We start from the raw sequence: 15,757 nt of genomic DNA on the forward strand, positions 1-15,757 counted from the left end.
TTGAATCTACCAGTTTTAGTCCATCTGACTGCTACCACCTTAGTCAAAACCTCCATTGCCCTCGAGTGGACTCCTTACCGTGGCCTCCCAGTTGGTCTCTCTGCATGGATCCAGCAGATAGTAATTTCTTCAAAATGCAAGTCAGGTCACAGTGATCTCCTACACTTCCTTGTGTGACCTGCAAGACCCTGCCACGACCTAGGGCCCAGTGCTTCTCAGCCTCAGAAGTTTGTCTCTTAAGGGGCCTTTTGGTGGTATCTGGAGATGGCTGTGGTCATCCCACTGGGGCAGACCGTTGGCATCTAGTGCTTGTGCTGCTAACCATCTGTTCATGCCAATTCATATGCCTAACACGCAGTGAGGCCAAGCAAGCTGAAACATTGGAGTTTGGAGCAGAAAAAGGTTTATTGCAGGGCTTTGCAAGGAGATAAGGTGGCTTGTGCCCTAAAAAGCCATCAGGGTATGTGTGTGTGCTCAGTCAGGTCCCACTCTTTGCAACCCCATGGACTGTAACCTGCCAGGCTCCTCTGTCCATGGGATTCTCTAGGCAAGAATACTGGAGTGGGTTGACATTTCATACTCCATGGGATCTTCCAGATCCAGAGACCGAACCCACGTCTCTTACATCTCCTGCATTAGCAGGTGGATTCTTTAGCCCTGTGCCACCTGGGATGCTCCATCCTACCCCCCAGGCAAAAACATCCTTGAGTTCCACACATACTCCCCTTCCCCCGCCAAGAGTTTCAACAAAGCACTTTTAAAAGCCAGATAAGACAGGAATGTCACCGGGTCACAGATCAGATCCTACACAATTGTCTGACTGGCTGATGGTGAGAAAGTAGTGTGGAGTCACAGGACTATCAGTCCTTAGGCTCCAGGAGGCCTGGGGCCATGTGCTCAGGTCATCAAGTAGTTAACATCTTTAGTTTGGTTCCAGGGTTTTCACATTTGCAAAACAACTCAGGAAATGAATATCAAATACTGTTATCTAGGTACCACAGAGAGGAGCAAAAGCAGAGGATCAGAGGGGAGAGGTGTCTTGGGGAGACCCAGAGGGTCCTGCTCAATTACACATCCACAGGGCACAGGACCCTGAATATTTATTGGAAGGACTGATGCTGAAACTGAAGCTCTGATATTTTGGCCATCTCATGCAAACAGCCTACCCACTGGAAAAGACCCTGATGCTGGCAAAGAATAACGGCAGGAGAAGGGGGCAACGATGGATAAGATGGTTGGATGGCATTATCTACTCAATGGACATGAGTTTGAATGAACCCTGAGAGACAGTGAAGGAGAGAGAAACCTGGTATGCCACAGTCCATGGGGTCGCAAAGAGTCAGACACGACTTGGTGACTGAACAGAAAGCAAAGGCGCAGGATGGAACTCCACATCAGAGAGTTTTCTGGCCTCAAATGTCAAGCACAGAAATTGCCAACCCAGCCTAGCCCTGCCCACCTCTTACCCTCATCTTGAACCACTCTCCTCCTGACTTATTCTTCAAGCATGCTGGATTTCTTCCACAAATTTTCCATCTTTCCCATTTTCAGTCCTGTGTGTCTGTTATTTTCTCTGAAGGCTATACTCTCTCCCCTAAAATTCCCCTCACACATCATCTGAATGTCTCTTTAGGAGTTCTTTTCACAGGGAAACCTTGACCAATGTCCACCCAATCTCTTATATGCTAACTGACGTGGTTAGGGTCATTTTATGGAGAATGCAATGGCACCCCACTCCAGTACTCTTGCCTGGAAAATCCTGTTGACGGAGGAGCCTGGTAGGCTGCAGTCCATGGGGTCACTAAGAGTCGGGCACGACTGAGTGACTTCACTTACACTTTTCACTTTCATGCATTGGAGAAGGAAATGGCAACTGACTCCAGTGTTCTTGCCTGGAGAATCCCAGGGACAGGGGAGCCTGGTGAGCTGCCGTCTATGTGGTTGCACAGAGTCGGACACGACTGAAGTGACTTAGCAGCAGTAGCAGGGTCATTTTCAAATCTAACTAGGGCTGACTGTAAACTCTTTACATAATGGGAGAACTAAGATCCCATATGCTAAGTGGTGCGGCCAAAAAAAAAAGAAAGTGGAAGCTAAAATCTACAGTATTGGTAGCTGGCCAATGGAGAGGGCTGTGGTGGATGCAGGTTGTAGGGGGCTTGAAGCAGACATGGCTGAGTGCTGATCCTCCCCCCTCCCCGCTTAAGTTTTTTATTTGAAATGATTATTAACTGACAGACATTTTTCTCAAATAAATTCCAAGCCCCCGCTATGCTCCAGTGACTATGCCAGGTAAGGAAGGGTGAGGGGAATACTAAGATGAACATAACACGCTCTCACCTGGTGTATTTTTCAAAGTGCTGTATCATTTGTGCAGAGCAGAAGAGGAAGTGAGTAATTTGATCTCTATTGGTGTTCATAATCATACAATCATTTTTTTCATAAATGCCAAGCATTATGCAAGGTGCAGGGGATACCAAAGTAAATAGCAAATACTTTTTACTCTTAAAGAACTTCCTATTCAGAGGAAATAATAGCTAACTTTACTGGGCTTCATAATTCCTTCACACAGATTGTATCTCATCCATTCCCTCCTACTTTCTCCATGAATTAGGTGTTATTATGGTGTTATTATTACACTGAATTAACAGAGGAGGAAGCTGAGCTTTGGAGAAGACAGTTCAGTTCAGTTGAGTTCAGTCACTCAGTCATGTCCAACGCTTTGTGACCCCATGGACTGCAGCATACCAGGCTTCCCTGTCCATCACCAACTCCCAGAGCTTGCTCAAACTCATGTCCATCCAGTCGGTGATGCCCTCCAACCATCTCATCCTCTGTTATCCCCTTCTCCTCCTGCCTTCAATCTTTCCCAGCATCAGGGTCTTTTCCAATGAAGATAGCTAAATAGAGTGAAATCTTTTGAGTGAAGGGCCCATAACTGACTTTTTTATTGTCATAACTCCAGTGGTCAGCTGAGAGTGGGTGGTCATTGTATATTTGTTGAATGAATGAATGGATAAACTTCTTTGCCAAAGGTCACAGCTTACAAAGTGATGTGCTAGGATTTCCAGCCTTCCAAGTTCACACTCATTCTTTCATATCACAGCCTTCAATGGTTTCATGCTTGCCTTCACTTAATGTCTGTTTGTCTACCAGGTGGCTAATCTATGAGGTATAAGAAGGAGGTTTATAAGAGGAAAGGAGAGACACTTCCTTGGTGGTCCAGCCTATAAGAATCTGCCCTCCAATGCAGGGGATGTAAGTTTGATCCCCGGTCAGAGAACTAAGGTCCCACACGCCCTGGGGCAACTAAACCCCTAAGCCACAATTAGAGAAGCCTGAACGCCACAAGGAAAACGCAACACAGACTATAAAGAAAAAGTAGAGGGAAAGAGCCACGTAGGCGAAGCAAAAGGAATGCTCATGATTCTGTTTCTCTCTCTCCCTTCAGCGAGTTAGAAGCCCCTGTAATAACAGGCTGTTCCTTAATGAATCGTTGTGCACCCCCTGTTAATGGCAAAGAGTATTCAATTTTACACAGAAGTTATCTAACAGAGGAAAACTTACACAGCAGAAGGAGACCTTTAAACCTATGTTTCATTTTCACAACCATAGACCTAAATTTAAGTAAATGAGACCTCCCTTGTTAGTTGTGAAGGGTTTGATGATTTTATAAGTTCCACAAAATGCTTTGGCTGTTAACTATAGTTGACTTTCAGAAGCAGAGTCAGGAAAGTTAGCAAAGTGGAAATTATACAACAAAGTATTTTGTTCCCCTTAAATGGTTGAAAAGAGTTCTTTAAGAAGCAAAAACACTAATTCAAACATATACATATATCCCAATGTTCATAGCAGTAAGATTTACACTTGCCAAGATATGGGAGCAACCTAAGTGTTCATCATGAGATGAATGGATAAAGAAGAAGCACACACATCTTCAATGGAATACCATTCGGCCATGAAAAAGAACAACATTTTGCCATTTTTAGCAACGTGGTTGGACTTGGAGGGCGTTATACTAAGTGAAGTAAGTCAGAGAGAGAAAGACAACTACTGTATGATATAACTTATGTGTGAACCCTTAAAAATACAACAAACTAGTGAATAAAACAAAAAAAGAAGCAGATTCACAGATATAGGGAACAAACTAGAGGTGACCAGTGTCGGGGTAGAGGGGAAGGCATAAATTATTGGGTGTACAATAGGATCAAGGATGTATTATACAACGTGGGGAATATAGCCAATATTTTGTAATAACTGTAAATGAAAGTAACTTTTAAAATCATGTAAAAAATAAACAACAATTTTAAAGAATTCTTTGGGTAAAAAGATATTATAAGACTTATGTATACAGTATATGACGTGAGTTTGAGTGAACTCCGGGAGTTGGTGATGGACAGGGAGGCCTGAGTGCTGCAATTCATGGGGTCACAGAGAGTCGGACACGACTGAGCAACTGAACTGAACTGAACTGATACAGTATATGAGTAATTATACTGGTGCCAAGTAGATATAAACATGTATATATGCTGTGTCATTAGTGACTTAGTTTGAATAATTATATACTGGGGATAACAATTAGTCCCACTATTCATGTCATGTCAATCCAACCCTGGACTAATCATGAGCATTAGAAACCTAATACGAAGTGGTCTGCCACTCATAATTCCAAACCCTGTTCTTCTGGAGTCATTAATTGTAATTTGTGGATGTTACAGATAGTGGCAATTGCACATGTTGCCAAAATTGACATGCTTATGATTATCTAAGCTTAAACTGAGTGCTACTGCCAGGGAGTCTTGTCTGAAAAACTCTTAGGCATCAGCCCTGCAGGAGACAATGACGCAGTGTCTGGGGTTAGGCTAACAGAAACTGCCAGATTCATTTTCCCTTAAACTCCATCAAAAGTGTCTAAGCTCCAAACCTAAGCTCTAAATGTAATCAAACACTTACATTTGCCTTTTCCTACGAACCATAAAGAGTGTGATATTTGGTAAACTTTTAGAAGATGAGTGGGAAGTGGGCCCAAGCCAGCCAAGGACTGTTTTTAGAGAAAGAAATGGGAGAAGCAGGAGAAGAGCTAAGAACTTCTTTTTAATTTGGGGATAGAAAGAAACATTAATAGAAGTTCAAAATCAATTCTAAGACACTAGAACAAAATCAAATCTCAGTGGCCTCACTGACTGAAAGGCAGGTCCGGTTTGAGAAAGGACCTCGAGACTTCTGAGTGGTGATTCTTGCATTTAGTGTCATCAGTGCCAGACCTCCTGAGAGGTCTGTTCAGGAAGGTACAAAAGATACCAGAACAAATTCTGGCCCAGTGGACTGCTGGGAGGAACTGGGAGAAAAGAAAGAGGTCAAGTCCCTACCTGTAATAGTTTGATGCTTTCGAACTGTTGTGCTGGAGAAGACTCCTGAGAGTCCGTTGGACAGCAAGGAGATCCAACCAGTTCATCCTAAAGGAAATCAGTCCTGAATATTCATTGAAAGGACTGATGCTGAAGCTGAAGCTGCCGTCTCTCAGCCACCTGATGTGAAGAACTGACTCATTGGAAAAGACCCTGATGCTGGGAAAGATTGAGGGCAGGAGGAGAAGGGGGAGACAGAGGATGTGATGGTTGGATGGCATCACAGACTCAATGGATATGAGTTTGAGCAAACTCTGGGAGACAGTGAAGGACAGGCAAGCCTGGTGTGCTGCAGTCCATGGAGTTGTAAAGAGTCAGACATGACTGAGCTACTGAACAACAACAATTCATTTCCTAGGGCTGACACAAAGTACCACATACTAGATGGCTTAAAATAACAGACATGTATTCTCTCCTCATACTGGAGACTAGACGTTTGAAATCGAGGAGTCAGCAGGGTTGGTTTCTTCGTATGCTCTGAGGGAGGCAGCTGTTCTACGTCCCTCTCCTAATTTCTGGTGGGTGGTTGTCATCCTTGGAGTTCCCTGGCTTGAACACATGTCACCAAATTCCCTGCCTCCATCATCACGTGACATTCTCTCTGTCTCTCTGAATCTCTCTCTCTTGATAAGAACTCTAGTTATTGGATTCAGGGCACACTCGAATCCAGTGCAACCTCACCATTTTATTATTATTATCTTTCATTTTATTAAAGCTTCTTATTTTGTATTGGAGTGTAACCGATTGACAGTGCTATGATGGTTCCAGGTGCACAGCAAAGGGACTCAGCCATACTCACACATGTATCCATTCCCCCCATTCCACTCCCATCCAGGCTGCCACATGACGTCGGGCAGAGTTCCCCGAGCTGTACAGTAGGGCCTTGATGAGTCCTTCTTCTTAACTTGACTTCATCTGCCTAGACCCTATCTCTGAATAAGCTCACGCCACTGAGACCAAAGATGAGGACTTGAACGGACCTTTCTGGGAGAGACACTTCAACTCACGACAACCTCTTTCCTTCTCTTAGGCTAGCATGCCTTCCACCATTCTTCACCTAGACGCCATTCATTCCTGATGTTTCACCACCCTAGCTGTCCCATGACCTGAGTATCCCCTTGAGCTGAGTATCCCCTTGAGTATCCCCTTGAGCTGAGTATCCCCTTGAGCTGAGTATCTCCTTGAGTATCCCTTTGTCTCTCCCATTATGGACACTGTTCGGATTAGTGCTGGCCTGTAGCAGGTTGTATTTGTGATTTGGACTGCTGACTCTTCTTTGCTCAACAGGTGGAAGTGGGTGGGGTGAGGGAGTGGGGAGAGCAGGGTCACACTTCTCTCATCATTCCCAGCCCCACACCCCCCTGCTCCCAGGTAGCATCAGTTGCATCTGGCATCTGGGTGGTGTCTGTCATCAGCAGTGAGGCCTCAGCTTGCCTCTGAGCAATGACTATGCCATTTATGAACAGTGTGTAGTCATGCCACATCCTCCTTTTCACATCGTTCTTCACTCTCTGTTATTCTCAAATTCAGACCAAATAGAGGACCACAATAGGGACTCACGACTAAGTCCCAATACCTGGGCTTGAAATCTTTGCAATTTCCTGTATAAAACATTTTTCTCTGTCACTAATCTCTTTCAGGACCGTGTGATTCTGAAGGGAGGAAGAGAGGTTTTGCTGTTGATTGCTATATAGCTTGAAACCATCCTTATTCTTTATAGTACAGAAGTGATAATCTCTCATATTTTAACACACAATGCCAGGAGGGGAGGGGATCCAAGGGGACCATATATTGGGATTCTACTGTTTTCAGATTTCCAATATAATTGAAGAAGGGGATTCTCCCATAATAGAAGCTGTAGACCTGAGTTACTATACCAGTCCCACAAATTCAATCCTCTTTTGAATTAATTTAATTAAGCCATGATTTACAGTTCTCTTTGTAATCTTGAGGCAGGAGGTAGATACTCCCCTCCCCGCCGCGCCCCCCCCCCCCCCCCCGACCCAAGAGTAAAGCAATTGGAGTTTCATTCCCTATGGACTGAAATTCCAAGACAGAATAGCAGGACAATTGAGAGAGGAGGCTGGACCCTGCTGAGATCACATATTTCTCAATCTCAAGTCAGGAGACCTCCCCACCCACACATGCGCAGAAAGGCTCTGTGGAGGTCGAAAGGGAAGTGATGTTAAGAGATGCTTGGCCCATATGCCCCTTCTGTAGAACCCATCTTGGCTAAGAGATGCACGTGCACGCATGGGAGGATCCTGAGATATACTAAACACGGACTCAGAACCAAGCAAATCAAAATGATTGGCAAAGGAAACCCAGAAGAAATGCCCCATGTAGGTGTCGTGAGAGCACAACTCAGCAACTCTCTCTCTCTGAGTCTGTCCATGTGTCCACATCTCCTGTACTTTTTTCCTCCTAATAAATACTATACTTGTTTCTCTACTTTCCATCTTTGAGGAAATTCATTTCTGCAGAGCTGAAGGGCCGGGGCCTTGACCTTTGATCTAGTGTCTGGAATTCGGTGCTCTCACCGCTATGACCCAGCCTCAATCTTTGACCTGGAGCCCAAGCCTTGCTCTGAGCCACTGAAGGCTGAAGCCACCTGAGGTCAATCTGAACTTAATGTTTTTATTTTAGAATAATAAAGTACAGAATTTGAAGAAAAAAATTCTTTTCTGCTGAGATGGGAACAATAAGAACTAAAAGAGAAGAAAATTATGCCCCCCTAAAGCCATCTCATCCTCTGTTGTCCCCTTCTCCTCCTGCCCCCAATCCCTCCCAGCATCAGGGTGATGCTGGATGGCATCACTTACTCGATGGACGTGTGTCTGAGTGAACTCTGGGAGTTGGTGATGGACAGCGAGGCCTGGCGTGCTGCGATTCATGGGGTCGCAAAGAGTCGGACACGACTGAGCGACTGAACTCAACTGAAATCACGTCTAAATAGCAAGAAGCAGATAAAAAGCTTTCTGCTTTGCTAGTATCCTCTTATTGTTACTATAGATAAAATATTTTAAAAGATAGAGTTATTGATACAAAAATTTTTAAACACAAAATAAATTTCCAGTCATCGGAAAGGCTTTTCTTCCACTCTCTTTTCTAAAACAGAAATCCCTGGAGTAAAAAGAAAAACGACCACAACAGGAAAGTCACATGAAAATGGACATGGAAACCACCAGACTCCCTGAAAATACTCCCGTCTTGCCTGCTTCCTTATTTGCACTATGCTACATTTACTGCAGGACAATCTTGTTATTGTTTTAATGTACAGACATGCAGATTTATTTATCTGGCCAAGTGCAAATACTAATGCCACTGAGAAGACAGCAGTGGTTGCTTCCAAATTCAGGACTTAACAATTTCCTGTCCCTGAAGACTTTTCCAGAGCACCATTAAATGCACAGCCATGTCTGAAATCTGAAAAAGAGTTCTGTGTCCCCCCTGGTCAGCTCTGCTTTGGAAAGAGGTCTTTCCCCCATCTCTTGGGAGGGGGAGGGGGTGCATTCTTGGCCTCACTCTAGCGTTCTTTATTTGCATGTGCTAGCTTTTTTATTGCAAATAGGGCTTTAAATCTTACTTTAGAAATGGATATTGCACTGAATGTGGGTGCCTGCGAGGGAGAAGCTATCAATAATGTTAGTTATGAAAACCTGATCATAAGTGTTTTTAGTCCATTAGCCATTTCGCTTTATTTATGTCCCCTTTCAGGCAGGATTTGAAGCCAATATTCAAAAGATGAAGTTTGGATGAAGAGCAACACAAGAGGATATAAAACACTGTCACGTATTTTCATGCTAGAAAATATTTCTTCCTTATATGATTTTTTTTTTAAACAGCTCCTAAAAATCAGTAACCTCTGGGCAAATGAGGAATGCACAAAAGAGGAGCTGGGTCAAGCATAGATATTATTTAACATTTATCTATCTATTCCTTTTCTACCGTTGTATCTAATTACTTTAACCAAAGGTAAATTACAAAATTTTTAAAATTACTTATCACACTCCTCATAAACATACCCACAGGCAATTTGGACACGTTTTTTTCCTCCATTTCAGCTCCTGACAGAAATTCAGCTCATGATTTATTAATAAAGTCCCGTTTGCTCTCATTTGCTGCTTTATCTTCCAAAGAGCCTGCAGTCTGAACAGTTAAACGTACAAGGAGAGAACACTTCTGGGCCTTTTCCTGGTGGACAGTGGCTGTCCAATATTGAGATTGTGTGGTTACCAATTTAATGCATCCCCGAAGCTACTGCCTGATCCTGATGCACAGAGAAGCACGTGGAAATGTCAGCCCAGGGACTTTGCTCCAAGCTTCACCCCAGCGTAGAGAGCAGAGCCATATTGAGCATGTCCAGTGATTCGATCCCATTTCACAAAAATAATGCTCAAGGAGAGTAGGAGAAGAAACCAGACTGGTGAGGAAAAGGACATCTTGAAGGATCTAGCTTTCTACTGTATTAAAACCCATCATAATATAAATGCAAAGATTAATGCGTTTTTTTTTCCAGGTTAATAGACATTTGGGGGTCTTTTAAGAAAATATCAAATGTTTCAGTTGAATGTCTCACACCAGTGAGCAATGTTGTTTCTCAGTGTTGGGCTCTGTGCTTCATCTGAGCTCTGCACCCTTAATGGTAAGGCCCTGACTTTCATGTTAATTTCCATGAATGACAAGGCAGAGATGAGGTTTTAAGTCCTCCTGCACACCCAAATGAAGGCGAACCCTAGCAACTTGAGTCACCTAGTCCTTTTCTGTGGACTTATTTCTAATTGAATGTTAAGATCAAAGTTTAAGTTTATAAGAAAGAAAAACAAGTGCCTATAAATAGTTATTATCTGACATCCTTATGAAAATTCATGACCTGCCGTTTTATCAGAGACCTTCGAAGAATTCTAATTGTGAAGTCTGCAGAGCTATTAAATGGCTAGTACACTTCAGTCTCTTGATAAGAAGTGAGTTAAATAATTGTCCTGTTTAACTTGTGCTTGTTAACCTTTAAGGTCAACTAGTTTGAACATACGTTTAATGAAATCCTGGAGCCAGAATTTATGATACTGCTGCTGAATGTTAAATTGGACAATTTACATAAGCAGGACATTAACCTTCTGAGCACTAAATAGCATTTTAGCACTTAGCCGCTGGGGACAATAAGGAACATGTTCTATATATTTGTGATTAGCTTGCCTGGAAACTCTCATGATGACCAATTGGCCTACCAAGTTTAGCAGCATAATTAAATGAATGGACTCGGCCTAAGTAAATTATCAGTGCTGTGTACAGTATATCATTATAGTCTGAAGGAAAAAAAGATATGAATAATTTAATAATACATTACTAATTTATCAATGCTAAGTGACTTCGAGGAGGCTCTTTGTAGTTCATTGTTTTCAATTTGATATTTGATTGACTGCTCATATGATTAAAATTGAACCTATTTCATTTGTTACCAGGAATATATAGAAGCAGAAGATTTGATGTATTTTTTTTTTTTTTGAGCTGAGCGGTGTGGTGTTTTCTGCCTTGATGAGATTACAAGATAGCTACTACTGGGCGCTGATTAGCAGGTAAGGTAGGCATTTGTCACAATCAGATGTGTGCAGTCCCTACTTCTTGGTTGCTTTCCTGAGGGGAAGGTGCTAACCCTTGCTTTGTTCATAAGCCCAGCTTGCAACACAGCAGCAATTATCATTATGGCTTGGAAGGGTCAAGCTTGAGGGAAAGCAATTTGCACTTCACCTAGAAATGTTCCTGCTGATTGTGGACAATCAATCCACTGGGCGGGCTGTCCAGGAGTTGCATTCTATAACCTCAGTCCAACACTTGGGTGTATTGATAGCCAAGCACATATTTGGGGAAATAGTAGCTTACCCTGAAGTGTGCTGCCTTCAAAGACAATACCAGGATCTTGTAGCTCTTCCCCGTGATATTCTATTTTGTATGAATTTGTATGTCTATCTTTTGATATCGACTTGGTAACATACTGGTCATGCTAGTCAGATCTTTGATTTTTCACATAACTATATGTCTTGGTGTGGAGAAGGCAATGGCAACCCACTCCAGTACTCTTGCCTGGAAAATCCCATGGACGGAGGAGCTTGGTAGGCTGCAGTCCACGGGGTCGCTAAGAGTCAGACATGGCTGAGCGATTTCACTTTCACTTTTCACTTTTCACTTTCATGCATTGGAGAAGGAAATGGCAACCCACTTCTGTGTTCTTGCCTGGAGAATCCCAGGGACGGGGGAACCTGGTGGGCTACAGTCTATGGGGTCGCACAGAGTCGGACACGACTGAAGCGACTTAGCAGCAGCAGTAGCATATGTCTTGGTGACTGATCTCTTAGCACACACTAATATGTTTAATTTCTTTTAAGGTTGCATAGTACTTTCTTGTATGTATTTGTCATAATTTATTTATTCTTCTGGCTCCATCAAATTTTTTGTCTTTTCCTATTACACACAATTTTAAAATCTTTGTAATACATTTTTATGTTTGAATTCAAGTATATCCAGAAGATTAATTTCTTATTTGAAAAGAATCACTCTGATACAATTCCTGGTCATGCACTGGTTACTCAGATTGGCACCAAACTTCCTCATTATAGAAAGCAGGCTTTCCTATTAGCATGTATTCCATTTTGCTCTCAGCTGATTTAACTTAATTCTATCTTTCCAAAGTAAGCTGTCTTTGGGTTTGATAACCAGCATTAGGAATATAGCAGAACATTAGGAAGTTAACTGAGACAGAGGATCTGGCTAAGTTTGAGTCAAGTGGGCATAGTAAAAGGTTTAGACTCTGGAACACTATAGCCCCGGATTCAAGTGGTAGCTCAGCTGATTAGTAGCTGTATAGTGTGGACAAGTTACCTAGGCACTCAGTCTGTTTTTTACATCTTTTTTGTGTAGCTAGTAACAGTATTGGCATTCATGTAATTGTACGGGAATGAAAGTATGTAAATGCACAGTTTCTGGCTCACACTAAGCAGTCAAAAAACTTAACTATCATTAGCTATTAATATTATTTAAATTTTATAGAATGACTAGATCACTGAGTCAATCACAGACAAAATTTGATTGCTCACTTTTAAGTAATTTAAATTTAAAACCGTTTCCATCAAGCTATTGCTTGACTATTTTTACCTGGTCAGAATAACAGCCAGACAATTCTTTTGACCTAACACTGTTTAGAACTGTCTTATAACTAGATACGGTTCAAGCTTTAGCAACTACTATACATACCTTTGGCACCCCACTCCAGCACTCTTGCCTGGAAAATCCCATGGACCGAGGAGCCTGGTAGGCTGCAGTCCATGGGGTCGCGAAGAGTCGGACATGACTGAGCGACTTCACTTTCACTTTTCACTTTCATGCATTGGAGAAGGAAATGGCAACCCACTCCAGTGTTCTTGCCTGGAGAATCCCAGGGACAGGAAGCCTGGTGGGCTGCCGTCTATGGGGTCACACAGAGTCGGACACGACTGAAGCGACTGAGCAGCAGCAGCAGCATATATACCTTGTTAGGTGAGAAAAGTATTACTAGTCAGATAAGCATTTTCAACTGAGACCTTATAGTAAAATATTTTGTAGGTGTGAAATCATTTTCTTTCACTGTTGCTGTTAACTTTATATTAATCTATAATGCGAAAGGACTCATGTATTGGATTAACTGACACATACTACCATATAGAAGAGATTAACAAAAAAGATTTTACTGTATAGCACAGGAAACTATATTCAATATCTTGTAATAAACTATAATGGAAAAGAATAGAAAAAAGAATATATATAAAACCAAATCACTTTGCTATACACCGGAAACTGACACAGTATTATAAATCAACCACACTTCAATTCAAAAAATTAAAGAAATTCCAAGGAAAGCATTTTAACTATATGTCAGAGATTAAATGTGCATATCTTTGAACCCAGTGATTCTACCTTAGAAATTTATATAACAGATATTTGGAAAAATCTATAAATACTCATGTTTTTGTTCTATTGCTTCTACCAATAAAAAAGTAATAGAGTGAGGGAAAAAAAGAACTCAGAATGTTTGGCCTTCACTACTTTGGAAGCCTCCAGGCCTATGGTTTTTACATAGTTAAGAGAAAAGTAAAGGAACGAATCAAGTTAGTTGTCTCCCTCTGCCTAATCTGACTGTGGAAGGCCGGAATCCTTCCTCTTGAATTCTCTAGGAGGACCACTCAGATCAAAGCCCTTTGGGATATTCAGTTTCCACTTGGAATGTACCAGCCCACCTCAAAACCTGCACCTTTGCTTCTAGATGTTCCATGACATTTCAACTCAGTGGGGGCGGGGGTTGGGGGGGGGAAGTACTAGGATCTGGAGTCCCAGGGCTTGAGTTTGTGGCTTATTCAGTTGCTTTGCACTCTGGGGAGCGGCCAAAGTCAGCTTCTTCATCTGTCAGGTTTTATAAAAGTACTGACCCTACCTACCTCACAGAAGCAAATGAACTGATAAGAGTCTTTGTAAATAACAGAACTTGGGGAAGAGTTTAGCAATTATTGTTATTATGATTTTCTTAGAGACTGGAAACAATGTTGAGTCGGAGGTAGTATCTGAGGCCAGCAAAAGAAGTCCTCCCTGGAATTAACTGGCCCTTTTGTTAGACTTCCGATTCTGTCCAGTAAACCCTTTGTCAGTATGTGCAGACCAACTGAGAGCTTTTCTATGGGCAGAATTTAAGTCTTACTCCAGGGTTCAGCTTGAAATTATAGATGTATATGTGTGTGTTGACAATACCACTGAATGATTTTCTCACCTTTGCTAACACTCAGGTCAATACTTTGAGCTGACAGCTGATACTATGAAAATTCAGTGTCTTTTTAAATTTCTTTTTAGATGATCTCCTTTTTCTTTTTCCATGATCTTCCTCCTGGGCTTCCCAGGTGGTGCTAGTGATAAAGAAGCTGCCTGCCAATGCTGAAGACATAAGAGATGTGGGTTCTATCCCTGGGTCAGGAAGATCCCCTGGAAGAGGGCACACAACCCACTCCAGTATTCTTGCCTGGAGAATCTCCCATGGACAGAGGAGCCTGGAGGGCTACAGCCCAACAGATCAAAAAGAGTCAGAAACGATTGAAGCGACTAAGCACGCACACATGGTCTTCCTCCTAGCCTGTCTTGCAAGTCAGTCATTCAGTTCAGTTACTCAGTCATAGCCAGATCTTCGCCATTCCACGGACTGCAGCACACCAGTCTTCTCTGTCCATCACCATCTCCCAGGAACTTACTCAAAATCATGTCCATTGAGTCAGTGACGCCATCCAACCATCTCATCCTCTGTCATCCCCCTTCTCCTCCAACTTTCAATCTTTCCGAGCATCGGGGTCTTTTCCAGTGATTTGGCTCTTCGCGTCAGATGGCCAAAGTATTGGAGCTTCTTCAACATCAGTCCTTTAGTGAATATTCAGGGTTGATTTCCTTTAGGACTGGTTTCATCTCCCTGCAGTCCAAGGGACTCTCAAGAGTCTTCTCCAACACCACAGTTCAAAAGCATCAATTCTTCAGCGCTCAGCTTTCTTTATAGTCCAACTCTCACATCCATACATGCCTACTAGAAAAACCATAGCTTTGACTAGATGGACCTTTGTCAGCAAAACAATGTCTCTGCTTTTTAATATGCTGTCTAGGTTGGTCATTAGTGATGTCATTAGTGATTAGACTATCACTAATGACAAAGGCCGCTTGAGCAAGGAAGACATTGAATGCATGGTTCAAGAAGCAGAGAAGTACAAAGCTGAAGATGAGCAGCAGCGGGATAAGGTGTCTTCAAAGAATTCACTTGAATCCTATGCCTTCAACATGAAAGCTACTGTTGAGGATGAGAAACTTCAGGGCAAGATTAATGATGAAGACAAACAGAAGATTATTGACAAGCGTAATGAAATTATCAACTGGCTGGAGAAGAACCAGACTGCAGAGAAGGAAGAATTTGAACATCAGCAGAAGGAGCTGGAAAAGTCTGCAACTCCATCATTACCAAGCTGTACCAGAGCGCAGGAGGCATGCCTGGGGGACTGCCAGGAGGAAGGCCTGGGGGCTTCCCTGGTGGTGGAGCTCCTCCTTCAGGTGGTGTCTCCTCTGGGTCCACCATTGAAGAGGTTGATTAAGCCAGCCTAGTATAGATTTTGGGGCTTCCCTTGTAGCTCACTTGGTAAAGAATCTGCCTGCAGTGCAGGAAACCTGGATTCGATCCCTGGGTTGGGAAGATCCCCTGGAGAAGGAAATGGCAACCCACTCCAGTATATTTGCCTGGAAAATCTCATGGACAGAGGAGCCTGGTGGGCTGCAGTCCACGGGGTCGCAAAAAGTCAGAC

The 15,757-nt window shown here is 42.7% G+C and overlaps 1 pseudogene; it reads left to right on the forward strand.

The window, feature by feature from the left end:
- The first annotated feature begins 3,958 nt into the window (after positions 1-3,958).
- LOC104998225 lies at positions 3,959-15,550 on the forward strand (annotated as a pseudogene).
- Positions 15,551-15,757: the final 207 nt, after the last annotated feature.

Source organism: Bison bison, unplaced genomic scaffold, assembly GCF_000754665.1.
Source record: "Bison bison bison isolate TAMUID 2011002044 unplaced genomic scaffold, Bison_UMD1.0 scf7180017864325, whole genome shotgun sequence".
Lineage (NCBI taxonomy): Eukaryota > Metazoa > Chordata > Mammalia > Artiodactyla > Bovidae > Bison > Bison bison.